The sequence below is a fragment of the Spea bombifrons genome, chromosome 4 (genome assembly GCF_027358695.1).
Source record: "Spea bombifrons isolate aSpeBom1 chromosome 4, aSpeBom1.2.pri, whole genome shotgun sequence".
In the NCBI taxonomy this organism is placed as follows: Eukaryota; Metazoa; Chordata; class Amphibia; order Anura; family Pelobatidae; genus Spea; species Spea bombifrons.
Genome location: NC_071090.1, coordinates 113223829 through 113245594, shown reverse-complemented (window position 1 = coordinate 113245594; position 21766 = coordinate 113223829). Strand labels below are relative to the sequence as shown.

The 21766-nt window shown below is 45.4% G+C and overlaps 57 non-coding genes across 57 annotated transcripts; 42 read left to right on the top strand and 15 right to left on the bottom strand.

Moving 5' to 3' along the window:
- Window positions 1-234: 234 nt before the first annotated feature.
- On the bottom strand, window positions 235-316 carry TRNAS-GCU (transfer RNA serine (anticodon GCU)). The gene has a single exon. It is a non-coding gene; the product is annotated as a tRNA-Ser (tRNA).
- A 177-nt stretch (window positions 317-493) lies between these two features.
- Window positions 494-564, top strand: TRNAG-CCC (transfer RNA glycine (anticodon CCC)). Its single transcript has one exon. It is a non-coding gene; the product is annotated as a tRNA-Gly (tRNA).
- A 140-nt stretch (window positions 565-704) lies between these two features.
- Window positions 705-777, top strand: TRNAM-CAU (transfer RNA methionine (anticodon CAU)). The gene has a single exon. It is a non-coding gene; the product is annotated as a tRNA-Met (tRNA).
- A 196-nt stretch (window positions 778-973) lies between these two features.
- On the top strand, window positions 974-1045 carry TRNAW-CCA (transfer RNA tryptophan (anticodon CCA)). Its single transcript has one exon. It is a non-coding gene; the product is annotated as a tRNA-Trp (tRNA).
- A 729-nt stretch (window positions 1046-1774) lies between these two features.
- Window positions 1775-1856, bottom strand: TRNAS-GCU (transfer RNA serine (anticodon GCU)). The gene has a single exon. It is a non-coding gene; the product is annotated as a tRNA-Ser (tRNA).
- Window positions 1857-2033: 177 nt separating this feature from the next.
- Window positions 2034-2104, top strand: TRNAG-CCC (transfer RNA glycine (anticodon CCC)). Its single transcript has one exon. It is a non-coding gene; the product is annotated as a tRNA-Gly (tRNA).
- Window positions 2105-2244: 140 nt separating this feature from the next.
- On the top strand, window positions 2245-2317 carry TRNAM-CAU (transfer RNA methionine (anticodon CAU)). Its single transcript has one exon. It is a non-coding gene; the product is annotated as a tRNA-Met (tRNA).
- Window positions 2318-2513: 196 nt separating this feature from the next.
- On the top strand, window positions 2514-2585 carry TRNAW-CCA (transfer RNA tryptophan (anticodon CCA)). Its single transcript has one exon. It is a non-coding gene; the product is annotated as a tRNA-Trp (tRNA).
- A 729-nt stretch (window positions 2586-3314) lies between these two features.
- On the bottom strand, window positions 3315-3396 carry TRNAS-GCU (transfer RNA serine (anticodon GCU)). The gene has a single exon. It is a non-coding gene; the product is annotated as a tRNA-Ser (tRNA).
- Window positions 3397-3573: 177 nt separating this feature from the next.
- Window positions 3574-3644, top strand: TRNAG-CCC (transfer RNA glycine (anticodon CCC)). Its single transcript has one exon. It is a non-coding gene; the product is annotated as a tRNA-Gly (tRNA).
- A 140-nt stretch (window positions 3645-3784) lies between these two features.
- On the top strand, window positions 3785-3857 carry TRNAM-CAU (transfer RNA methionine (anticodon CAU)). The gene has a single exon. It is a non-coding gene; the product is annotated as a tRNA-Met (tRNA).
- A 196-nt stretch (window positions 3858-4053) lies between these two features.
- Window positions 4054-4125, top strand: TRNAW-CCA (transfer RNA tryptophan (anticodon CCA)). The gene has a single exon. It is a non-coding gene; the product is annotated as a tRNA-Trp (tRNA).
- Window positions 4126-4854: 729 nt separating this feature from the next.
- Window positions 4855-4936, bottom strand: TRNAS-GCU (transfer RNA serine (anticodon GCU)). The gene has a single exon. It is a non-coding gene; the product is annotated as a tRNA-Ser (tRNA).
- Window positions 4937-5113: 177 nt separating this feature from the next.
- TRNAG-CCC (transfer RNA glycine (anticodon CCC)) lies at window positions 5114-5184 on the top strand. Its single transcript has one exon. It is a non-coding gene; the product is annotated as a tRNA-Gly (tRNA).
- Window positions 5185-5324: 140 nt separating this feature from the next.
- TRNAM-CAU (transfer RNA methionine (anticodon CAU)) lies at window positions 5325-5397 on the top strand. The gene has a single exon. It is a non-coding gene; the product is annotated as a tRNA-Met (tRNA).
- A 196-nt stretch (window positions 5398-5593) lies between these two features.
- TRNAW-CCA (transfer RNA tryptophan (anticodon CCA)) lies at window positions 5594-5665 on the top strand. Its single transcript has one exon. It is a non-coding gene; the product is annotated as a tRNA-Trp (tRNA).
- A 729-nt stretch (window positions 5666-6394) lies between these two features.
- On the bottom strand, window positions 6395-6476 carry TRNAS-GCU (transfer RNA serine (anticodon GCU)). The gene has a single exon. It is a non-coding gene; the product is annotated as a tRNA-Ser (tRNA).
- Window positions 6477-6653: 177 nt separating this feature from the next.
- Window positions 6654-6724, top strand: TRNAG-CCC (transfer RNA glycine (anticodon CCC)). Its single transcript has one exon. It is a non-coding gene; the product is annotated as a tRNA-Gly (tRNA).
- A 140-nt stretch (window positions 6725-6864) lies between these two features.
- TRNAM-CAU (transfer RNA methionine (anticodon CAU)) lies at window positions 6865-6937 on the top strand. Its single transcript has one exon. It is a non-coding gene; the product is annotated as a tRNA-Met (tRNA).
- A 196-nt stretch (window positions 6938-7133) lies between these two features.
- Window positions 7134-7205, top strand: TRNAW-CCA (transfer RNA tryptophan (anticodon CCA)). Its single transcript has one exon. It is a non-coding gene; the product is annotated as a tRNA-Trp (tRNA).
- Window positions 7206-7934: 729 nt separating this feature from the next.
- On the bottom strand, window positions 7935-8016 carry TRNAS-GCU (transfer RNA serine (anticodon GCU)). Its single transcript has one exon. It is a non-coding gene; the product is annotated as a tRNA-Ser (tRNA).
- A 177-nt stretch (window positions 8017-8193) lies between these two features.
- On the top strand, window positions 8194-8264 carry TRNAG-CCC (transfer RNA glycine (anticodon CCC)). Its single transcript has one exon. It is a non-coding gene; the product is annotated as a tRNA-Gly (tRNA).
- Window positions 8265-8404: 140 nt separating this feature from the next.
- TRNAM-CAU (transfer RNA methionine (anticodon CAU)) lies at window positions 8405-8477 on the top strand. The gene has a single exon. It is a non-coding gene; the product is annotated as a tRNA-Met (tRNA).
- A 196-nt stretch (window positions 8478-8673) lies between these two features.
- Window positions 8674-8745, top strand: TRNAW-CCA (transfer RNA tryptophan (anticodon CCA)). Its single transcript has one exon. It is a non-coding gene; the product is annotated as a tRNA-Trp (tRNA).
- A 729-nt stretch (window positions 8746-9474) lies between these two features.
- Window positions 9475-9556, bottom strand: TRNAS-GCU (transfer RNA serine (anticodon GCU)). The gene has a single exon. It is a non-coding gene; the product is annotated as a tRNA-Ser (tRNA).
- A 177-nt stretch (window positions 9557-9733) lies between these two features.
- Window positions 9734-9804, top strand: TRNAG-CCC (transfer RNA glycine (anticodon CCC)). Its single transcript has one exon. It is a non-coding gene; the product is annotated as a tRNA-Gly (tRNA).
- Window positions 9805-9944: 140 nt separating this feature from the next.
- Window positions 9945-10017, top strand: TRNAM-CAU (transfer RNA methionine (anticodon CAU)). Its single transcript has one exon. It is a non-coding gene; the product is annotated as a tRNA-Met (tRNA).
- Window positions 10018-10213: 196 nt separating this feature from the next.
- Window positions 10214-10285, top strand: TRNAW-CCA (transfer RNA tryptophan (anticodon CCA)). The gene has a single exon. It is a non-coding gene; the product is annotated as a tRNA-Trp (tRNA).
- A 655-nt stretch (window positions 10286-10940) lies between these two features.
- On the bottom strand, window positions 10941-11022 carry TRNAS-GCU (transfer RNA serine (anticodon GCU)). The gene has a single exon. It is a non-coding gene; the product is annotated as a tRNA-Ser (tRNA).
- Window positions 11023-11199: 177 nt separating this feature from the next.
- On the top strand, window positions 11200-11270 carry TRNAG-CCC (transfer RNA glycine (anticodon CCC)). Its single transcript has one exon. It is a non-coding gene; the product is annotated as a tRNA-Gly (tRNA).
- Window positions 11271-11410: 140 nt separating this feature from the next.
- Window positions 11411-11483, top strand: TRNAM-CAU (transfer RNA methionine (anticodon CAU)). Its single transcript has one exon. It is a non-coding gene; the product is annotated as a tRNA-Met (tRNA).
- Window positions 11484-11679: 196 nt separating this feature from the next.
- TRNAW-CCA (transfer RNA tryptophan (anticodon CCA)) lies at window positions 11680-11751 on the top strand. The gene has a single exon. It is a non-coding gene; the product is annotated as a tRNA-Trp (tRNA).
- A 655-nt stretch (window positions 11752-12406) lies between these two features.
- TRNAS-GCU (transfer RNA serine (anticodon GCU)) lies at window positions 12407-12488 on the bottom strand. The gene has a single exon. It is a non-coding gene; the product is annotated as a tRNA-Ser (tRNA).
- A 177-nt stretch (window positions 12489-12665) lies between these two features.
- On the top strand, window positions 12666-12736 carry TRNAG-CCC (transfer RNA glycine (anticodon CCC)). Its single transcript has one exon. It is a non-coding gene; the product is annotated as a tRNA-Gly (tRNA).
- A 140-nt stretch (window positions 12737-12876) lies between these two features.
- On the top strand, window positions 12877-12949 carry TRNAM-CAU (transfer RNA methionine (anticodon CAU)). The gene has a single exon. It is a non-coding gene; the product is annotated as a tRNA-Met (tRNA).
- Window positions 12950-13145: 196 nt separating this feature from the next.
- On the top strand, window positions 13146-13217 carry TRNAW-CCA (transfer RNA tryptophan (anticodon CCA)). The gene has a single exon. It is a non-coding gene; the product is annotated as a tRNA-Trp (tRNA).
- A 729-nt stretch (window positions 13218-13946) lies between these two features.
- TRNAS-GCU (transfer RNA serine (anticodon GCU)) lies at window positions 13947-14028 on the bottom strand. Its single transcript has one exon. It is a non-coding gene; the product is annotated as a tRNA-Ser (tRNA).
- A 177-nt stretch (window positions 14029-14205) lies between these two features.
- On the top strand, window positions 14206-14276 carry TRNAG-CCC (transfer RNA glycine (anticodon CCC)). Its single transcript has one exon. It is a non-coding gene; the product is annotated as a tRNA-Gly (tRNA).
- A 140-nt stretch (window positions 14277-14416) lies between these two features.
- Window positions 14417-14489, top strand: TRNAM-CAU (transfer RNA methionine (anticodon CAU)). The gene has a single exon. It is a non-coding gene; the product is annotated as a tRNA-Met (tRNA).
- Window positions 14490-14685: 196 nt separating this feature from the next.
- On the top strand, window positions 14686-14757 carry TRNAW-CCA (transfer RNA tryptophan (anticodon CCA)). Its single transcript has one exon. It is a non-coding gene; the product is annotated as a tRNA-Trp (tRNA).
- Window positions 14758-15486: 729 nt separating this feature from the next.
- On the bottom strand, window positions 15487-15568 carry TRNAS-GCU (transfer RNA serine (anticodon GCU)). The gene has a single exon. It is a non-coding gene; the product is annotated as a tRNA-Ser (tRNA).
- A 177-nt stretch (window positions 15569-15745) lies between these two features.
- TRNAG-CCC (transfer RNA glycine (anticodon CCC)) lies at window positions 15746-15816 on the top strand. The gene has a single exon. It is a non-coding gene; the product is annotated as a tRNA-Gly (tRNA).
- A 140-nt stretch (window positions 15817-15956) lies between these two features.
- Window positions 15957-16029, top strand: TRNAM-CAU (transfer RNA methionine (anticodon CAU)). The gene has a single exon. It is a non-coding gene; the product is annotated as a tRNA-Met (tRNA).
- A 196-nt stretch (window positions 16030-16225) lies between these two features.
- On the top strand, window positions 16226-16297 carry TRNAW-CCA (transfer RNA tryptophan (anticodon CCA)). The gene has a single exon. It is a non-coding gene; the product is annotated as a tRNA-Trp (tRNA).
- A 729-nt stretch (window positions 16298-17026) lies between these two features.
- Window positions 17027-17108, bottom strand: TRNAS-GCU (transfer RNA serine (anticodon GCU)). The gene has a single exon. It is a non-coding gene; the product is annotated as a tRNA-Ser (tRNA).
- A 177-nt stretch (window positions 17109-17285) lies between these two features.
- On the top strand, window positions 17286-17356 carry TRNAG-CCC (transfer RNA glycine (anticodon CCC)). Its single transcript has one exon. It is a non-coding gene; the product is annotated as a tRNA-Gly (tRNA).
- A 140-nt stretch (window positions 17357-17496) lies between these two features.
- Window positions 17497-17569, top strand: TRNAM-CAU (transfer RNA methionine (anticodon CAU)). Its single transcript has one exon. It is a non-coding gene; the product is annotated as a tRNA-Met (tRNA).
- Window positions 17570-17765: 196 nt separating this feature from the next.
- Window positions 17766-17837, top strand: TRNAW-CCA (transfer RNA tryptophan (anticodon CCA)). The gene has a single exon. It is a non-coding gene; the product is annotated as a tRNA-Trp (tRNA).
- A 729-nt stretch (window positions 17838-18566) lies between these two features.
- Window positions 18567-18648, bottom strand: TRNAS-GCU (transfer RNA serine (anticodon GCU)). The gene has a single exon. It is a non-coding gene; the product is annotated as a tRNA-Ser (tRNA).
- A 177-nt stretch (window positions 18649-18825) lies between these two features.
- Window positions 18826-18896, top strand: TRNAG-CCC (transfer RNA glycine (anticodon CCC)). The gene has a single exon. It is a non-coding gene; the product is annotated as a tRNA-Gly (tRNA).
- A 140-nt stretch (window positions 18897-19036) lies between these two features.
- Window positions 19037-19109, top strand: TRNAM-CAU (transfer RNA methionine (anticodon CAU)). Its single transcript has one exon. It is a non-coding gene; the product is annotated as a tRNA-Met (tRNA).
- Window positions 19110-19305: 196 nt separating this feature from the next.
- On the top strand, window positions 19306-19377 carry TRNAW-CCA (transfer RNA tryptophan (anticodon CCA)). Its single transcript has one exon. It is a non-coding gene; the product is annotated as a tRNA-Trp (tRNA).
- Window positions 19378-20106: 729 nt separating this feature from the next.
- Window positions 20107-20188, bottom strand: TRNAS-GCU (transfer RNA serine (anticodon GCU)). Its single transcript has one exon. It is a non-coding gene; the product is annotated as a tRNA-Ser (tRNA).
- Window positions 20189-20365: 177 nt separating this feature from the next.
- On the top strand, window positions 20366-20436 carry TRNAG-CCC (transfer RNA glycine (anticodon CCC)). Its single transcript has one exon. It is a non-coding gene; the product is annotated as a tRNA-Gly (tRNA).
- Window positions 20437-20576: 140 nt separating this feature from the next.
- Window positions 20577-20649, top strand: TRNAM-CAU (transfer RNA methionine (anticodon CAU)). The gene has a single exon. It is a non-coding gene; the product is annotated as a tRNA-Met (tRNA).
- Window positions 20650-20845: 196 nt separating this feature from the next.
- On the top strand, window positions 20846-20917 carry TRNAW-CCA (transfer RNA tryptophan (anticodon CCA)). The gene has a single exon. It is a non-coding gene; the product is annotated as a tRNA-Trp (tRNA).
- Window positions 20918-21646: 729 nt separating this feature from the next.
- On the bottom strand, window positions 21647-21728 carry TRNAS-GCU (transfer RNA serine (anticodon GCU)). The gene has a single exon. It is a non-coding gene; the product is annotated as a tRNA-Ser (tRNA).
- Window positions 21729-21766: the final 38 nt, after the last annotated feature.

Below are 21766 nucleotides of genomic sequence, written 5' to 3'. Positions count from 1 at the left end.
TGGACATATGCTTACTTCCACAAAAAGCTGTCAAGAATACTCTTTAATAAGGCTGCCCCGGGTGAGTTTACATTGTCATCAGGCAGGGGGGTGATGTTTGCCCACACCCCAACCACTGCCTATGAACACAGAGAGACCTTCATGTAGCCCATCCAGGGAGGTTCCCCAGAAATGCATTACCTGGAATGTGACAAGAACTTTAGCAACAGAAGCCATAAAGAGCAGAAAAGCAACCGACGAGGATGGGATTCGAACCCACGCGTGCAGAGCACAATGGATTAGCAGTCCATCGCCTTAACCACTCGGCCACCTCGTCAAGATGAGTGCATGGCTGTGAAATGTTGGCTCACTCCTTGTCCATGTGAACTTACATTACATCTCGGACTAACTAATTGATCTCCCAACCACCGCTTCCATCATTTTCTGTTCAGGGGAGAAATTTTCTTTCCGACCACTGGAATCCCTATGGATTTCCAAGTCCTGTGTTACAGCTGCATTGGTGGTTCAGTGGTAGAATTCTCGCCTCCCACGCGGGAGACCCGGGTTCGATTCCCGGCCAATGCAAACCTCTTTTTCAGAGCACTGGTAAGTCAGGTCTCCGGAAAAGCGAGGTGCGTTTCACCCATTCTGAAGGAAATTCTTCTTTGCTATGTTGCAATGCATTACGTATGAAGAGCTTAAACTACAGACGGCCAGAAGCCTTTGCCTTGTTAGCGCAGTAGGTAGCGCGTCAGTCTCATAATCTGAAGGTCGTGAGTTCGATCCTCACACAGGGCACGCTTCTTTTACAGCTCCCCGTATAATCAACTAACTTATTGATTCCCCATCAACCGCTTGTCGTGTTTTCTAGCTCGGTGTCGCAAATGCATTGGTGGTTCAGTGGAAGAACTGTGAGCCTATGCGAACTATACTAATGCAAGACTAGAAAGGTGGGCCTTGTATTTAAAGACATTTTAAAACCTCAAGCACATCTGACCTCGTGGCGCAACGGTAGCGCGTCTGACTCCAGATCAGAAGGTTGCGTGTTCAAATCACGTCGGGGTCATTTGCCTTTTTTTGTATGAAAACTAGAGACATTACCTTAGTATTAAAGGGGTCATCTCATGAAACAGTAATGCTTTCAATGAAGAAATAAGAGAAAAGACAAAGATAAGTATTTTATTGTATAAAGTGGTGATACTGGAGCAGGAATAACATCTGAGCATAGGGGAGTGATGTTGGGCCACCCCTCTCAGCTGCTAACGTCCTCTTGTCTGATCACCACCTACCCTTTTGACCCTATCCCCTTAGCAATCTTTTAACCTCTCTTTTTCCATTGGTGTGCTCCTATCGCCCCTTCAAAGATGTCCTCTTGTCTCCCATTATAAAAAACATATCTATTATATTAAAGTAGATATCTATATACCTTTGTTGTTATCTTTTTTCATGTAACTACAACTCAAAACTACAACTGTCAGGCAATCGACAAACCCAAACACTAGATAAAGCGGGCTCTGCTCAAAAGACATCCCGATGTAACTGCTGTCCTCCCTTCCCTCTCTGGACATATGCTTACTTCCACAAAAAGCTGTCAAGAATACTCTTTAATAACGCATCCCCGGGTGAGTTTACATTGTCATCAGGCAGGGGGGTGATGTTTGCCCACACCCCAACCACTGCCTATGAACACAGAGAGACCTTCATGTAGCCCATCCAGGGAGGTTCCCCAGAAATGCATTACCTGGAATGTGACAAGAACTTTAGCAACAGAAGCCATAAAGAGCAGAAAAGCAACCGACGAGGATGGGATTCGAACCCACGCGTGCAGAGCACAATGGATTAGCAGTCCATCGCCTTAACCACTCGGCCACCTCGTCAAGATGAGTGCATGGCTGTGAAATGTTGGCTCACTCCTTGTCCATGTGAACTTACATTACATCTCGGACTAACTAATTGATCTCCCAACCACCGCTTCCATCATTTTCTGTTCAGGGGAGAAATTTTCTTTCCGACCACTGGAATCCCTATGGATTTCCAAGTCCTGTGTTACAGCTGCATTGGTGGTTCAGTGGTAGAATTCTCGCCTCCCACGCGGGAGACCCGGGTTCGATTCCCGGCCAATGCAAACCTCTTTTTCAGAGCACTGGTAAGTCAGGTCTCCGGAAAAGCGAGGTGCGTTTCACCCATTCTGAAGGAAATTCTTCTTTGCTATGTTGCAATGCATTACGTATGAAGAGCTTAAACTACAGACGGCCAGAAGCCTTTGCCTTGTTAGCGCAGTAGGTAGCGCGTCAGTCTCATAATCTGAAGGTCGTGAGTTCGATCCTCACACAGGGCACGCTTCTTTTACAGCTCCCCGTATAATCAACTAACTTATTGATTCCCCATCAACCGCTTGTCGTGTTTTCTAGCTCGGTGTCGCAAATGCATTGGTGGTTCAGTGGAAGAACTGTGAGCCTATGCGAACTATACTAATGCAAGACTAGAAAGGTGGGCCTTGTATTTAAAGACATTTTAAAACCTCAAGCACATCTGACCTCGTGGCGCAACGGTAGCGCGTCTGACTCCAGATCAGAAGGTTGCGTGTTCAAATCACGTCGGGGTCATTTGCCTTTTTTTGTATGAAAACTAGAGACATTACCTTAGTATTAAAGGGGTCATCTCATGAAACAGTAATGCTTTCAATGAAGAAATAAGAGAAAAGACAAAGATAAGTATTTTATTGTATAAAGTGGTGATACTGGAGCAGGAATAACATCTGAGCATAGGGGAGTGATGTTGGGCCACCCCTCTCAGCTGCTAACGTCCTCTTGTCTGATCACCACCTACCCTTTTGACCCTATCCCCTTAGCAATCTTTTAACCTCTCTTTTTCCATTGGTGTGCTCCTATCGCCCCTTCAAAGATGTCCTCTTGTCTCCCATTATAAAAAACATATCTATTATATTAAAGTAGATATCTATATACCTTTGTTGTTATCTTTTTTCATGTAACTACAACTCAAAACTACAACTGTCAGGCAATCGACAAACCCAAACACTAGATAAAGCGGGCTCTGCTCAAAAGACATCCCGATGTAACTGCTGTCCTCCCTTCCCTCTCTGGACATATGCTTACTTCCACAAAAAGCTGTCAAGAATACTCTTTAATAAGGCTGCCCCGGGTGAGTTTACATTGTCATCAGGCAGGGGGGTGATGTTTGCCCACACCCCAACCACTGCCTATGAACACAGAGAGACCTTCATGTAGCCCATCCAGGGAGGTTCCCCAGAAATGCATTACCTGGAATGTGACAAGAACTTTAGCAACAGAAGCCATAAAGAGCAGAAAAGCAACCGACGAGGATGGGATTCGAACCCACGCGTGCAGAGCACAATGGATTAGCAGTCCATCGCCTTAACCACTCGGCCACCTCGTCAAGATGAGTGCATGGCTGTGAAATGTTGGCTCACTCCTTGTCCATGTGAACTTACATTACATCTCGGACTAACTAATTGATCTCCCAACCACCGCTTCCATCATTTTCTGTTCAGGGGAGAAATTTTCTTTCCGACCACTGGAATCCCTATGGATTTCCAAGTCCTGTGTTACAGCTGCATTGGTGGTTCAGTGGTAGAATTCTCGCCTCCCACGCGGGAGACCCGGGTTCGATTCCCGGCCAATGCAAACCTCTTTTTCAGAGCACTGGTAAGTCAGGTCTCCGGAAAAGCGAGGTGCGTTTCACCCATTCTGAAGGAAATTCTTCTTTGCTATGTTGCAATGCATTACGTATGAAGAGCTTAAACTACAGACGGCCAGAAGCCTTTGCCTTGTTAGCGCAGTAGGTAGCGCGTCAGTCTCATAATCTGAAGGTCGTGAGTTCGATCCTCACACAGGGCACGCTTCTTTTACAGCTCCCCGTATAATCAACTAACTTATTGATTCCCCATCAACCGCTTGTCGTGTTTTCTAGCTCGGTGTCGCAAATGCATTGGTGGTTCAGTGGAAGAACTGTGAGCCTATGCGAACTATACTAATGCAAGACTAGAAAGGTGGGCCTTGTATTTAAAGACATTTTAAAACCTCAAGCACATCTGACCTCGTGGCGCAACGGTAGCGCGTCTGACTCCAGATCAGAAGGTTGCGTGTTCAAATCACGTCGGGGTCATTTGCCTTTTTTTGTATGAAAACTAGAGACATTACCTTAGTATTAAAGGGGTCATCTCATGAAACAGTAATGCTTTCAATGAAGAAATAAGAGAAAAGACAAAGATAAGTATTTTATTGTATAAAGTGGTGATACTGGAGCAGGAATAACATCTGAGCATAGGGGAGTGATGTTGGGCCACCCCTCTCAGCTGCTAACGTCCTCTTGTCTGATCACCACCTACCCTTTTGACCCTATCCCCTTAGCAATCTTTTAACCTCTCTTTTTCCATTGGTGTGCTCCTATCGCCCCTTCAAAGATGTCCTCTTGTCTCCCATTATAAAAAACATATCTATTATATTAAAGTAGATATCTATATACCTTTGTTGTTATCTTTTTTCATGTAACTACAACTCAAAACTACAACTGTCAGGCAATCGACAAACCCAAACACTAGATAAAGCGGGCTCTGCTCAAAAGACATCCCGATGTAACTGCTGTCCTCCCTTCCCTCTCTGGACATATGCTTACTTCCACAAAAAGCTGTCAAGAATACTCTTTAATAAGGCTGCCCCGGGTGAGTTTACATTGTCATCAGGCAGGGGGGTGATGTTTGCCCACACCCCAACCACTGCCTATGAACACAGAGAGACCTTCATGTAGCCCATCCAGGGAGGTTCCCCAGAAATGCATTACCTGGAATGTGACAAGAACTTTAGCAACAGAAGCCATAAAGAGCAGAAAAGCAACCGACGAGGATGGGATTCGAACCCACGCGTGCAGAGCACAATGGATTAGCAGTCCATCGCCTTAACCACTCGGCCACCTCGTCAAGATGAGTGCATGGCTGTGAAATGTTGGCTCACTCCTTGTCCATGTGAACTTACATTACATCTCGGACTAACTAATTGATCTCCCAACCACCGCTTCCATCATTTTCTGTTCAGGGGAGAAATTTTCTTTCCGACCACTGGAATCCCTATGGATTTCCAAGTCCTGTGTTACAGCTGCATTGGTGGTTCAGTGGTAGAATTCTCGCCTCCCACGCGGGAGACCCGGGTTCGATTCCCGGCCAATGCAAACCTCTTTTTCAGAGCACTGGTAAGTCAGGTCTCCGGAAAAGCGAGGTGCGTTTCACCCATTCTGAAGGAAATTCTTCTTTGCTATGTTGCAATGCATTACGTATGAAGAGCTTAAACTACAGACGGCCAGAAGCCTTTGCCTTGTTAGCGCAGTAGGTAGCGCGTCAGTCTCATAATCTGAAGGTCGTGAGTTCGATCCTCACACAGGGCACGCTTCTTTTACAGCTCCCCGTATAATCAACTAACTTATTGATTCCCCATCAACCGCTTGTCGTGTTTTCTAGCTCGGTGTCGCAAATGCATTGGTGGTTCAGTGGAAGAACTGTGAGCCTATGCGAACTATACTAATGCAAGACTAGAAAGGTGGGCCTTGTATTTAAAGACATTTTAAAACCTCAAGCACATCTGACCTCGTGGCGCAACGGTAGCGCGTCTGACTCCAGATCAGAAGGTTGCGTGTTCAAATCACGTCGGGGTCATTTGCCTTTTTTTGTATGAAAACTAGAGACATTACCTTAGTATTAAAGGGGTCATCTCATGAAACAGTAATGCTTTCAATGAAGAAATAAGAGAAAAGACAAAGATAAGTATTTTATTGTATAAAGTGGTGATACTGGAGCAGGAATAACATCTGAGCATAGGGGAGTGATGTTGGGCCACCCCTCTCAGCTGCTAACGTCCTCTTGTCTGATCACCACCTACCCTTTTGACCCTATCCCCTTAGCAATCTTTTAACCTCTCTTTTTCCATTGGTGTGCTCCTATCGCCCCTTCAAAGATGTCCTCTTGTCTCCCATTATAAAAAACATATCTATTATATTAAAGTAGATATCTATATACCTTTGTTGTTATCTTTTTTCATGTAACTACAACTCAAAACTACAACTGTCAGGCAATCGACAAACCCAAACACTAGATAAAGCGGGCTCTGCTCAAAAGACATCCCGATGTAACTGCTGTCCTCCCTTCCCTCTCTGGACATATGCTTACTTCCACAAAAAGCTGTCAAGAATACTCTTTAATAAGGCTGCCCCGGGTGAGTTTACATTGTCATCAGGCAGGGGGGTGATGTTTGCCCACACCCCAACCACTGCCTATGAACACAGAGAGACCTTCATGTAGCCCATCCAGGGAGGTTCCCCAGAAATGCATTACCTGGAATGTGACAAGAACTTTAGCAACAGAAGCCATAAAGAGCAGAAAAGCAACCGACGAGGATGGGATTCGAACCCACGCGTGCAGAGCACAATGGATTAGCAGTCCATCGCCTTAACCACTCGGCCACCTCGTCAAGATGAGTGCATGGCTGTGAAATGTTGGCTCACTCCTTGTCCATGTGAACTTACATTACATCTCGGACTAACTAATTGATCTCCCAACCACCGCTTCCATCATTTTCTGTTCAGGGGAGAAATTTTCTTTCCGACCACTGGAATCCCTATGGATTTCCAAGTCCCGTGTTACAGCTGCATTGGTGGTTCAGTGGTAGAATTCTCGCCTCCCACGCGGGAGACCCGGGTTCGATTCCCGGCCAATGCAAACCTCTTTTTCAGAGCACTGGTAAGTCAGGTCTCCGGAAAAGCGAGGTGCGTTTCACCCATTCTGAAGGAAATTCTTCTTTGCTATGTTGCAATGCATTACGTATGAAGAGCTTAAACTACAGACGGCCAGAAGCCTTTGCCTTGTTAGCGCAGTAGGTAGCGCGTCAGTCTCATAATCTGAAGGTCGTGAGTTCGATCCTCACACAGGGCACGCTTCTTTTACAGCTCCCCGTATAATCAACTAACTTATTGATTCCCCATCAACCGCTTGTCGTGTTTTCTAGCTCGGTGTCGCAAATGCATTGGTGGTTCAGTGGAAGAACTGTGAGCCTATGCGAACTATACTAATGCAAGACTAGAAAGGTGGGCCTTGTATTTAAAGACATTTTAAAACCTCAAGCACATCTGACCTCGTGGCGCAACGGTAGCGCGTCTGACTCCAGATCAGAAGGTTGCGTGTTCAAATCACGTCGGGGTCATTTGCCTTTTTTTGTATGAAAACTAGAGACATTACCTTAGTATTAAAGGGGTCATCTCATGAAACAGTAATGCTTTCAATGAAGAAATAAGAGAAAAGACAAAGATAAGTATTTTATTGTATAAAGTGGTGATACTGGAGCAGGAATAACATCTGAGCATAGGGGAGTGATGTTGGGCCACCCCTCTCAGCTGCTAACGTCCTCTTGTCTGATCACCACCTACCCTTTTGACCCTATCCCCTTAGCAATCTTTTAACCTCTCTTTTTCCATTGGTGTGCTCCTATCGCCCCTTCAAAGATGTCCTCTTGTCTCCCATTATAAAAAACATATCTATTATATTAAAGTAGATATCTATATACCTTTGTTGTTATCTTTTTTCATGTAACTACAACTCAAAACTACAACTGTCAGGCAATCGACAAACCCAAACACTAGATAAAGCGGGCTCTGCTCAAAAGACATCCCGATGTAACTGCTGTCCTCCCTTCCCTCTCTGGACATATGCTTACTTCCACAAAAAGCTGTCAAGAATACTCTTTAATAAGGCTGCCCCGGGTGAGTTTACATTGTCATCAGGCAGGGGGGTGATGTTTGCCCACACCCCAACCACTGCCTATGAACACAGAGAGACCTTCATGTAGCCCATCCAGGGAGGTTCCCCAGAAATGCATTACCTGGAATGTGACAAGAACTTTAGCAACAGAAGCCATAAAGAGCAGAAAAGCAACCGACGAGGATGGGATTCGAACCCACGCGTGCAGAGCACAATGGATTAGCAGTCCATCGCCTTAACCACTCGGCCACCTCGTCAAGATGAGTGCATGGCTGTGAAATGTTGGCTCACTCCTTGTCCATGTGAACTTACATTACATCTCGGACTAACTAATTGATCTCCCAACCACCGCTTCCATCATTTTCTGTTCAGGGGAGAAATTTTCTTTCCGACCACTGGAATCCCTATGGATTTCCAAGTCCCGTGTTACAGCTGCATTGGTGGTTCAGTGGTAGAATTCTCGCCTCCCACGCGGGAGACCCGGGTTCGATTCCCGGCCAATGCAAACCTCTTTTTCAGAGCACTGGTAAGTCAGGTCTCCGGAAAAGCGAGGTGCGTTTCACCCATTCTGAAGGAAATTCTTCTTTGCTATGTTGCAATGCATTACGTATGAAGAGCTTAAACTACAGACGGCCAGAAGCCTTTGCCTTGTTAGCGCAGTAGGTAGCGCGTCAGTCTCATAATCTGAAGGTCGTGAGTTCGATCCTCACACAGGGCACGCTTCTTTTACAGCTCCCCGTATAATCAACTAACTTATTGATTCCCCATCAACCGCTTGTCGTGTTTTCTAGCTCGGTGTCGCAAATGCATTGGTGGTTCAGTGGAAGAACTGTGAGCCTATGCGAACTATACTAATGCAAGACTAGAAAGGTGGGCCTTGTATTTAAAGACATTTTAAAACCTCAAGCACATCTGACCTCGTGGCGCAACGGTAGCGCGTCTGACTCCAGATCAGAAGGTTGCGTGTTCAAATCACGTCGGGGTCATTTGCCTTTTTTTGTATGAAAACTAGAGACATTACCTTAGTATTAAAGGGGTCATCTCATGAAACAGTAATGCTTTCAATGAAGAAATAAGAGAAAAGACAAACATAAGTATTTTATTGTATAAAGTGGTGATACTGCAGCAGGAATAACATCTCAGCATAGGGGAGTGATGTTGGGCCACCCCTCTCAGCTGCTAACGTCCTCTTGTCTGATCACCACCTACCCTTTTGACCCTATCCCCTTAGCAATCTTTTAACCTCTCTTTTTCCATTGGTGTGCTCCTATCGCCCCTTCAAAGATGTCCTCTTGTCTCCCATTATAAAAAACATATCTATTATCTTATAGTATATATCTATAGACCTTTGTTGTTATCTTTTTTCATGTAACTACAACTCAAAACTACAACTGTCAGGCAATCGACAAACCCAAACACTAGATAAAGCGGGCTCTGCTCAAAAGACATCCCGATGTAACTGCTGTCCTCCCTTCCCTCTCTGGACATATGCTTACTTCCACAAAAAGCTGTCAAGAATACTCTTTAATAACGCTTCCCCGGGTGAGTTTACATTGTCATCAGGCAGGGGGGTGATGTTTGCCCACACCCCAACCACTGCCTATGAACACAGAGAGACCTTCATGTAGCCCATCCAGGGAGGTTCCCCAGAAATGCATTACCTGGAATGTGACAAGAACTTTAGCAACAGAAGCCATAAAGAGCAGAAAAGCAACCGACGAGGATGGGATTCGAACCCACGCGTGCAGAGCACAATGGATTAGCAGTCCATCGCCTTAACCACTCGGCCACCTCGTCAAGATGAGTGCATGGCTGTGAAATGTTGGCTCACTCCTTGTCCATGTGAACTTACATTACATCTCGGACTAACTAATTGATCTCCCAACCACCGCTTCCATCATTTTCTGTTCAGGGGAGAAATTTTCTTTCCGACCACTGGAATCCCTATGGATTTCCAAGTCCTGTGTTACAGCTGCATTGGTGGTTCAGTGGTAGAATTCTCGCCTCCCACGCGGGAGACCCGGGTTCGATTCCCGGCCAATGCAAACCTCTTTTTCAGAGCACTGGTAAGTCAGGTCTCCGGAAAAGCGAGGTGCGTTTCACCCATTCTGAAGGAAATTCTTCTTTGCTATGTTGCAATGCATTACGTATGAAGAGCTTAAACTACAGACAGCCAGAAGCCTTTGCCTTGTTAGCGCAGTAGGTAGCGCGTCAGTCTCATAATCTGAAGGTCGTGAGTTCGATCCTCACACAGGGCACGCTTCTTTTACAGCTCCCCGTATAATCAACTAACTTATTGATTCCCCATCAACCGCTTGTCGTGTTTTCTAGCTCGGTGTCGCAAATGCATTGGTGGTTCAGTGGAAGAACTGTGAGCCTATGCGAACTATACTAATGCAAGACTAGAAAGGTGGGCCTTGTATTTAAAGACATTTTAAAACCTCAAGCACATCTGACCTCGTGGCGCAACGGTAGCGCGTCTGACTCCAGATCAGAAGGTTGCGTGTTCAAATCACGTCGGGGTCATTTGCCCTTTTTTGTATGAAAACTAGAGACATTACCTTAGTATTAAAGGGGTCATCTCATGAAACAGTAATGCTTTCAATGAAGAAATAAGAGAAAAGACAAAGATAAGTATTTTATTGTATGAAGTGGTGATACTGGAGCAGGAATAACATCTGAGCATAGGGGAGTGATGTTGGGCCACCCCTCTCAGCTGCTAATGTCCTCTTGTCTGATCACCACCTACCCTTTTGACCCTATCCCCTTAGCAATCTTTTAACCTCTCTTTTTCCATTGGTGTGCTCCTATCGCCCCTTCAAAGATGTCCTCTTGTCTCCCATTATAAAAAACATATCTATTATCTTATAGTATATATCTATAGACCTTTGTTGTTATCTTTTTTCATGTAACTACAACTCAAAACTACAACTGTCAGGCAATCGACAAACCCAAACACTAGATAAAGCGGGCTCTGCTCAAAAGACATCCCGATGTAACTGCTGTCCTCCCTTCCCGCTCTGGACATATGCTTACTTTTTTGTTTGCCCACACCCCAACCACTGCCTATGAACACAGAGAGACCTTCATGTAGCCCATCCAGGGAGGTTCCCCAGAAATGCATTACCTGGAATGTGACAAGAACTTTAGCAACAGAAGCCATAAAGAGCAGAAAAGCAACCGACAAGGATGGGATTCGAACCCACGCGTGCAGAGCACAATGGATTAGCAGTCCATCGCCTTAACCACTCGGCCACCTCGTCAAGATGAGTGCACGGCTGTGAAATGTTGGCTCACTCCTTGTCCATGTGAACTTACATTACATCTCGGACTAACTAATTGATCTCCCAACCACCGCTTCCATCATTTTCTGTTCAGGGGAGAAATTTTCTTTCCGACCACTGGAATCCCTATGGATTTCCAAGTCCTGTGTTACAGCTGCATTGGTGGTTCAGTGGTAGAATTCTCGCCTCCCACGCGGGAGACCCGGGTTCGATTCCCGGCCAATGCAAACCTCTTTTTCAGAGCACTGGTAAGTCAGGTCTCCGGAAAAGCGAGGTGCGTTTCACCCATTCTGAAGGAAATTCTTCTTTGCTATGTTGCAATGCATTACGTATGAAGAGCTTAAACTACAGACGGCCAGAAGCCTTTGCCTTGTTAGCGCAGTAGGTAGCGCGTCAGTCTCATAATCTGAAGGTCGTGAGTTCGATCCTCACACAGGGCACGCTTCTTTTACAGCTCCCCGTATAATCAACTAACTTATTGATTCCCCATCAACCGCTTGTCGTGTTTTCTAGCTCGGTGTCGCAAATGCATTGGTGGTTCAGTGGAAGAACTGTGAGCCTATGCGAACTATACTATTGCAAGACTAGAAAGGTGGGCCTTGTATTTAAAGACATTTTAAAACATCAAGCGCATCTGACCTCGTGGCGCAACGGTAGCGCGTCTGACTCCAGATCAGAAGGTTGCGTGTTCAAATCACGTCGGGGTCATTTGCCCTTTTTTGTATGAAAACTAGAGACATTACCTTAGTATTAAAGGGGTCATCTCATGAAACAGTAATGCTTTCAATGAAGAAATAAGAGAAAAGACAAAGATAAGTATTTTATTGTATGAAGTGGTGATACTGGAGCAGGAATAACATCTGAGCATAGGGGAGTGATGTTGGGCCACCCCTCTCAGCTGCTAATGTCCTCTTGTCTGATCACCACCTACCCTTTTGACCCTATCCCCTTAGCAATCTTTTAACCTCTCTTTTTCCATTGGTGTGCTCCTATCGCCCCTTCAAAGATGTCCTCTTGTCTCCCATTATAAAAAACATATCTATTATCTTATAGTATATATCTATAGACCTTTGTTGTTATCTTTTTTCATGTAACTACAACTCAAAACTACAACTGTCAGGCAATCGACAAACCCAAACACTAGATAAAGCGGGCTCTGCTCAAAAGACATCCCGATGTAACTGCTGTCCTCCCTTCCCGCTCTGGACATATGCTTACTTTTTTGTTTGCCCACACCCCAACCACTGCCTATGAACACAGAGAGACCTTCATGTAGCCCATCCAGGGAGGTTCCCCAGAAATGCATTACCTGGAATGTGACAAGAACTTTAGCAACAGAAGCCATAAAGAGCAGAAAAGCAACCGACAAGGATGGGATTCGAACCCACGCGTGCAGAGCACAATGGATTAGCAGTCCATCGCCTTAACCACTCGGCCACCTCGTCAAGATGAGTGCACGGCTGTGAAATGTTGGCTCACTCCTTGTCCATGTGAACTTACATTACATCTCGGACTAACTAATTGATCTCCCAACCACCGCTTCCATCATTTTCTGTTCAGGGGAGAAATTTTCTTTCCGACCACTGGAATCCCTATGGATTTCCAAGTCCTGTGTTACAGCTGCATTGGTGGTTCAGTGGTAGAATTCTCGCCTCCCACGCGGGAGACCCGGGTTCGATTCCCGGCCAATGCAAACCTCTTTTTCAGAGCACTGGTAAGTCAGGTCTCCGGAAAAGCGAGGTGCGTTTCACCCATTCTGAAGGAAATTCTTCTTTGCTATGTTGCAATGCATTACGTATGAAGAGCTTAAACTACAGACGGCCAGAAGCCTTTGCCTTGTTAGCGCAGTAGGTAGCGCGTCAGTCTCATAATCTGAAGGTCGTGAGTTCGATCCTCACACAGGGCACGCTTCTTTTACAGCTCCCCGTATAATCAACTAACTTATTGATTCCCCATCAACCGCTTGTCGTGTTTTCTAGCTCGGTGTCGCAAATGCATTGGTGGTTCAGTGGAAGAACTGTGAGCCTATGCGAACTATACTATTGCAAGACTAGAAAGGTGGGCCTTGTATTTAAAGACATTTTAAAACATCAAGCGCATCTGACCTCGTGGCGCAACGGTAGCGCGTCTGACTCCAGATCAGAAGGTTGCGTGTTCAAATCACGTCGGGGTCATTTGCCCTTTTTTGTATGAAAACTAGAGACATTACCTTAGTATTAAAGGGGTCATCTCATGAAACAGTAATGCTTTCAATGAAGAAATAAGAGAAAAGACAAAGATAAGTATTTTATTGTATGAAGTGGTGATACTGGAGCAGGAATAACATCTGAGCATAGGGGAGTGATGTTGGGCCACCCCTCTCAGCTGCTAATGTCCTCTTGTCTGATCACCACCTACCCTTTTGACCCTATCCCCTTAGCAATCTTTTAACCTCTCTTTTTCCATTGGTGTGCTCCTATCGCCCCTTCAAAGATGTCCTCTTGTCTCCCATTATAAAAAACATATCTATTATATTAAAGTAGATATCTATATACCTTTGTTGTTATCTTTTTTCATGTAACTACAACTCAAAACTACAACTGTCAGGCAATCGACAAACCCAAACACTAGATAAAGCGGGCTCTGCTCAAAAGACATCCCGATGTAACTGCTGTCCTCCCTTCCCGCTCTGGACATATGCTTACTTCCACAAAAAGCTGTCAAGAATACTCTTTAATAAGGCTGCCCCGGGTGAGTTTACATTGTCATCAGGCAGGGGGGTGATGTTTGCCCACACCCCAACCACTGCCTATGAACACAGAGAGACCTTCATGTAGCCCATCCAGGGAGGTTCCCCAGAAATGCATTACCTGGAATGTGACAAGAACTTTAGCAACAGAAGCCATAAAGAGCAGAAAAGCAACCGACGAGGATGGGATTCGAACCCACGCGTGCAGAGCACAATGGATTAGCAGTCCATCGCCTTAACCACTCGGCCACCTCGTCAAGATGAGTGCATGGCTGTGAAATGTTGGCTCACTCCTTGTCCATGTGAACTTACATTACATCTCGGACTAACTAATTGATCTCCCAACCACCGCTTCCATCATTTTCTGTTCAGGGGAGAAATTTTCTTTCCGACCACTGGAATCCCTATGGATTTCCAAGTCCTGTGTTACAGCTGCATTGGTGGTTCAGTGGTAGAATTCTCGCCTCCCACGCGGGAGACCCGGGTTCGATTCCCGGCCAATGCAAACCTCTTTTTCAGAGCACTGGTAAGTCAGGTCTCCGGAAAAGCGAGGTGCGTTTCACCCATTCTGAAGGAAATTCTTCTTTGCTATGTTGCAATGCATTACGTATGAAGAGCTTAAACTACAGACGGCCAGAAGCCTTTGCCTTGTTAGCGCAGTAGGTAGCGCGTCAGTCTCATAATCTGAAGGTCGTGAGTTCGATCCTCACACAGGGCACGCTTCTTTTACAGCTCCCCGTATAATCAACTAACTTATTGATTCCCCATCAACCGCTTGTCGTGTTTTCTAGCTCGGTGTCGCAAATGCATTGGTGGTTCAGTGGAAGAACTGTGAGCCTATGCGAACTATACTAATGCAAGACTAGAAAGGTGGGCCTTGTATTTAAAGACATTTTAAAACCTCAAGCACATCTGACCTCGTGGCGCAACGGTAGCGCGTCTGACTCCAGATCAGAAGGTTGCGTGTTCAAATCACGTCGGGGTCATTTGCCTTTTTTTGTATGAAAACTAGAGACATTACCTTAGTATTAAAGGGGTCATCTCATGAAACAGTAATGCTTTCAATGAAGAAATAAGAGAAAAGACAAAGATAAGTATTTTATTGTATAAAGTGGTGATACTGGAGCAGGAATAACATCTGAGCATAGGGGAGTGATGTTGGGCCACCCCTCTCAGCTGCTAACGTCCTCTTGTCTGATCACCACCTACCCTTTTGACCCTATCCCCTTAGCAATCTTTTAACCTCTCTTTTTCCATTGGTGTGCTCCTATCGCCCCTTCAAAGATGTCCTCTTGTCTCCCATTATAAAAAACATATCTATTATATTAAAGTAGATATCTATATACCTTTGTTGTTATCTTTTTTCATGTAACTACAACTCAAAACTACAACTGTCAGGCAATCGACAAACCCAAACACTAGATAAAGCGGGCTCTGCTCAAAAGACATCCCGATGTAACTGCTGTCCTCCCTTCCCTCTCTGGACATATGCTTACTTCCACAAAAAGCTGTCAAGAATACTCTTTAATAAGGCTGCCCCGGGTGAGTTTACATTGTCATCAGGCAGGGGGGTGATGTTTGCCCACACCCCAACCACTGCCTATGAACACAGAGAGACCTTCATGTAGCCCATCCAGGGAGGTTCCCCAGAAATGCATTACCTGGAATGTGACAAGAACTTTAGCAACAGAAGCCATAAAGAGCAGAAAAGCAACCGACGAGGATGGGATTCGAACCCACGCGTGCAGAGCACAATGGATTAGCAGTCCATCGCCTTAACCACTCGGCCACCTCGTCAAGATGAGTGCACGGCTGTGAAATGTTGGCTCACTCCTTGTCCATGTGAACTTACATTACATCTCGGACTAACTAATTGATCTCCCAACCACCGCTTCCATCATTTTCTGTTCAGGGGAGAAATTTTCTTTCCGACCACTGGAATCCCTATGGATTTCCAAGTCCCGTGTTACAGCTGCATTGGTGGTTCAGTGGTAGAATTCTCGCCTCCCACGCGGGAGACCCGGGTTCGATTCCCGGCCAATGCAAACCTCTTTTTCAGAGCACTGGTAAGTCAGGTCTCCGGAAAAGCGAGGTGCGTTTCACCCATTCTGAAGGAAATTCTTCTTTGCTATGTTGCAATGCATTACGTATGAAGAGCTTAAACTACAGACGGCCAGAAGCCTTTGCCTTGTTAGCGCAGTAGGTAGCGCGTCAGTCTCATAATCTGAAGGTCGTGAGTTCGATCCTCACACAGGGCACGCTTCTTTTACAGCTCCCCGTATAATCAACTAACTTATTGATTCCCCATCAACCGCTTGTCGTGTTTTCTAGCTCGGTGTCGCAAATGCATTGGTGGTTCAGTGGAAGAACTGTGAGCCTATGCGAACTATACTAATGCAAGACTAGAAAGGTGGGCCTTGTATTTAAAGACATTTTAAAACCTCAAGCACATCTGACCTCGTGGCGCAACGGTAGCGCGTCTGACTCCAGATCAGAAGGTTGCGTGTTCAAATCACGTCGGGGTCATTTGCCTTTTTTTGTATGAAAACTAGAGACATTACCTTAGTATTAAAGGGGTCATCTCATGAAACAGTAATGCTTTCAATGAAGAAATAAGAGAAAAGACAAAGATAAGTATTTTATTGTATAAAGTGGTGATACTGCAGCAGGAATAACATCTCAGCATAGGGGAGTGATGTTGGGCCACCCCTCTCAGCTGCTAACGTCCTCTTGTCTGATCACCACCTACCCTTTTGACCCTATCCCCTTAGCAATCTTTTAACCTCTCTTTTTCCATTGGTGTGCTCCTATCGCCCCTTCAAAGATGTCCTCTTGTCTCCCATTATAAAAAACATATCTATTATATTAAAGTAGATATCTATATACCTTTGTTGTTATCTTTTTTCATGTAACTACAACTCAAAACTACAACTGTCAGGCAATCGACAAACCCAAACACTAGATAAAGCGGGCTCTGCTCAAAAGACATCCCGATGTAACTGCTGTCCTCCCTTCCCTCTCTGGACATATGCTTACTTCCACAAAAAGCTGTCAAGAATACTCTTTAATAACGCTGCCCCGGGTGAGTTTACATTGTCATCAGGCAGGGGGGTGATGTTTGCCCACACCCCAACCACTGCCTATTAACACAGAGAGACCTTCATGTAGCCCATCCAGGGAGGTTCCCCAGAAATGCATTACCTGGAATGTGACAAGAACTTTAGCAACAGAAGCCATAAAGAGCAGAAAAGCAACCGACGAGGATGGGATTCGAACCCACGCGTGCAGAGCACAATGGATTAGCAGTCCATCGCCTTAACCACTCGGCCACCTCGTCAAGATGAGTGCATGGTTGTGAAATGTTGGCTCACTCCTTGTCCATGTGAACTTACATTACATCTCGGACTAACTAATTGATCTCCCAACCACCGCTTCCATCATTTTCTGTTCAGGGGAGAAATTTTCTTTCCGACCACTGGAATCCCTATGGATTTCCAAGTCCTGTGTTACAGCTGCATTGGTGGTTCAGTGGTAGAATTCTCGCCTCCCACGCGGGAGACCCGGGTTCGATTCCCGGCCAATGCAAACCTCTTTTTCAGAGCACTGGTAAGTCAGGTCTCCGGAAAAGCGAGGTGCGTTTCACCCATTCTGAAGGAAATTCTTCTTTGCTATGTTGCAATGCATTACGTATGAAGAGCTTAAACTACAGACGGCCAGAAGCCTTTGCCTTGTTAGCGCAGTAGGTAGCGCGTCAGTCTCATAATCTGAAGGTCGTGAGTTCGATCCTCACACAGGGCACGCTTCTTTTACAGCTCCCCGTATAATCAACTAACTTATTGATTCCCCATCAACCGCTTGTCGTGTTTTCTAGCTCGGTGTCGCAAATGCATTGGTGGTTCAGTGGAAGAACTGTGAGCCTATGCGAACTATACTAATGCAAGACTAGAAAGGTGGGCCTTGTATTTAAAGACATTTTAAAACCTCAAGCACATCTGACCTCGTGGCGCAACGGTAGCGCGTCTGACTCCAGATCAGAAGGTTGCGTGTTCAAATCACGTCGGGGTCATTTGCCTTTTTTTGTATGAAAACTAGAGACATTACCTTAGTATTAAAGGGGTCATCTCATGAAACAGTAATGCTTTCAATGAAGAAATAAGAGAAAAGACAAAGATAAGTATTTTATTGTATAAAGTGGTGATACTGGAGCAGGAATAACATCTGAGCATAGGGGAGTGATGTTGGGCCACCCCTCTCAGCTGCTAACGTCCTCTTGTCTGATCACCACCTACCCTTTTGACCCTATCCCCTTAGCAATCTTTTAACCTCTCTTTTTCCATTGGTGTGCTCCTATCGCCCCTTCAAAGATGTCCTCTTGTCTCCCATTATAAAAAACATATCTATTATATTAAAGTAGATATCTATATACCTTTGTTGTTATCTTTTTTCATGTAACTACAACTCAAAACTACAACTGTCAGGCAATCGACAAACCCAAACACTAGATAAAGCGGGCTCTGCTCAAAAGACATCCCGATGTAACTGCTGTCCTCCCTTCCCTCTCTGGACATATGCTTACTTCCACAAAAAGCTGTCAAGAATACTCTTTAATAAGGCTGCCCCGGGTGAGTTTACATTGTCATCAGGCAGGGGGGTGATGTTTGCCCACACCCCAACCACTGCCTATGAACACAGAGAGACCTTCATGTAGCCCATCCAGGGAGGTTCCCCAGAAATGCATTACCTGGAATGTGACAAGAACTTTAGCAACAGAAGCCATAAAGAGCAGAAAAGCAACCGACGAGGATGGGATTCGAACCCACGCGTGCAGAGCACAATGGATTAGCAGTCCATCGCCTTAACCACTCGGCCACCTCGTCAAGATGAGTGCACGGCTGTGAAATGTTGGCTCACTCCTTGTCCATGTGAACTTACATTACATCTCGGACTAACTAATTGATCTCCCAACCACCGCTTCCATCATTTTCTGTTCAGGGGAGAAATTTTCTTTCCGACCACTGGAATCCCTATGGATTTCCAAGTCCCGTGTTACAGCTGCATTGGTGGTTCAGTGGTAGAATTCTCGCCTCCCACGCGGGAGACCCGGGTTCGATTCCCGGCCAATGCAAACCTCTTTTTCAGAGCACTGGTAAGTCAGGTCTCCGGAAAAGCGAGGTGCGTTTCACCCATTCTGAAGGAAATTCTTCTTTGCTATGTTGCAATGCATTACGTATGAAGAGCTTAAACTACAGACGGCCAGAAGCCTTTGCCTTGTTAGCGCAGTAGGTAGCGCGTCAGTCTCATAATCTGAAGGTCGTGAGTTCGATCCTCACACAGGGCACGCTTCTTTTACAGCTCCCCGTATAATCAACTAACTTATTGATTCCCCATCAACCGCTTGTCGTGTTTTCTAGCTCGGTGTCGCAAATGCATTGGTGGTTCAGTGGAAGAACTGTGAGCCTATGCGAACTATACTAATGCAAGACTAGAAAGGTGGGCCTTGTATTTAAAGACATTTTAAAACCTCAAGCACATCTGACCTCGTGGCGCAACGGTAGCGCGTCTGACTCCAGATCAGAAGGTTGCGTGTTCAAATCACGTCGGGGTCATTTGCCTTTTTTTGTATGAAAACTAGAGACATTACCTTAGTATTAAAGGGGTCATCTCATGAAACAGTAATGCTTTCAATGAAGAAATAAGAGAAAAGACAAAGATAAGTATTTTATTGTATAAAGTGGTGATACTGCAGCAGGAATAACATCTCAGCATAGGGGAGTGATGTTGGGCCACCCCTCTCAGCTGCTAACGTCCTCTTGTCTGATCACCACCTACCCTTTTGACCCTATCCCCTTAGCAATCTTTTAACCTCTCTTTTTCCATTGGTGTGCTCCTATCGCCCCTTCAAAGATGTCCTCTTGTCTCCCATTATAAAAAACATATCTATTATATTAAAGTAGATATCTATATACCTTTGTTGTTATCTTTTTTCATGTAACTACAACTCAAAACTACAACTGTCAGGCAATCGACAAACCCAAACACTAGATAAAGCGGGCTCTGCTCAAAAGACATCCCGATGTAACTGCTGTCCTCCCTTCCCTCTCTGGACATATGCTTACTTCCACAAAAAGCTGTCAAGAATACTCTTTAATAACGCTGCCCCGGGTGAGTTTACATTGTCATCAGGCAGGGGGGTGATGTTTGCCCACACCCCAACCACTGCCTATTAACACAGAGAGACCTTCATGTAGCCCATCCAGGGAGGTTCCCCAGAAATGCATTACCTGGAATGTGACAAGAACTTTAGCAACAGAAGCCATAAAGAGCAGAAAAGCAACCGACGAGGATGGGATTCGAACCCACGCGTGCAGAGCACAATGGATTAGCAGTCCATCGCCTTAACCACTCGGCCACCTCGTCAAGATGAGTGCATGGTTGTGAAATGTTGGCTCACTCCTTGTCCATGTGAACTTACATTACATCTCGGACTAACTAATTGATCTCCCAACCACCGCTTCCATCATTTTCTGTTCAGGGGAGAAATTTTCTTTCCGACCACTGGAATCCCTATGGATTTCCAAGTCCTGTGTTACAGCTGCATTGGTGGTTCAGTGGTAGAATTCTCGCCTCCCACGCGGGAGACCCGGGTTCGATTCCCGGCCAATGCAAACCTCTTTTTCAGAGCACTGGTAAGTCAGGTCTCCGGAAAAGCGAGGTGCGTTTCACCCATTCTGAAGGAAATTCTTCTTTGCTATGTTGCAATGCATTACGTATGAAGAGCTTAAACTACAGACGGCCAGAAGCCTTTGCCTTGTTAGCGCAGTAGGTAGCGCGTCAGTCTCATAATCTGAAGGTCGTGAGTTCGATCCTCACACAGGGCACGCTTCTTTTACAGCTCCCCGTATAATCAACTAACTTATTGATTCCCCATCAACCGCTTGTCGTGTTTTCTAGCTCGGTGTCGCAAATGCATTGGTGGTTCAGTGGAAGAACTGTGAGCCTATGCGAACTATACTAATGCAAGACTAGAAAGGTGGGCCTTGTATTTAAAGACATTTTAAAACCTCAAGCACATCTGACCTCGTGGCGCAACGGTAGCGCGTCTGACTCCAGATCAGAAGGTTGCGTGTTCAAATCACGTCGGGGTCATTTGCCTTTTTTTGTATGAAAACTAGAGACATTACCTTAGTATTAAAGGGGTCATCTCATGAAACAGTAATGCTTTCAATGAAGAAATAAGAGAAAAGACAAAGATAAGTATTTTATTGTATAAAGTGGTGATACTGGAGCAGGAATAACATCTGAGCATAGGGGAGTGATGTTGGGCCACCCCTCTCAGCTGCTAACGTCCTCTTGTCTGATCACCACCTACCCTTTTGACCCTATCCCCTTAGCAATCTTTTAACCTCTCTTTTTCCATTGGTGTGCTCCTATCGCCCCTTCAAAGATGTCCTCTTGTCTCCCATTATAAAAAACATATCTATTATATTAAAGTAGATATCTATATACCTTTGTTGTTATCTTTTTTCATGTAACTACAACTCAAAACTACAACTGTCAGGCAATCGACAAACCCAAACACTAGATAAAGCGGGCTCTGCTCAAAAGACATCCCGATGTAACTGCTGTCCTCCCTTCCCTCTCTGGACATATGCTTACTTCCACAAAAAGCTGTCAAGAATACTCTTTAATAAGGCTGCCCCGGGTGAGTTTACATTGTCATCAGGCAGGGGGGTGATGTTTGCCCACACCCCAACCACTGCCTATGAACACAGAGAGACCTTCATGTAGCCCATCCAGGGAGGTTCCCCAGAAATGCATTACCTGGAATGTGACAAGAACTTTAGCAACAGAAGCCATAAAGAGCAGAAAAGCAACCGACGAGGATGGGATTCGAACCCACGCGTGCAGAGCACAATGGATTAGCAGTCCATCGCCTTAACCACTCGGCCACCTCGTCAAGATGAGTGCATGGCTGTGAAATGTTGGCTCACTCCT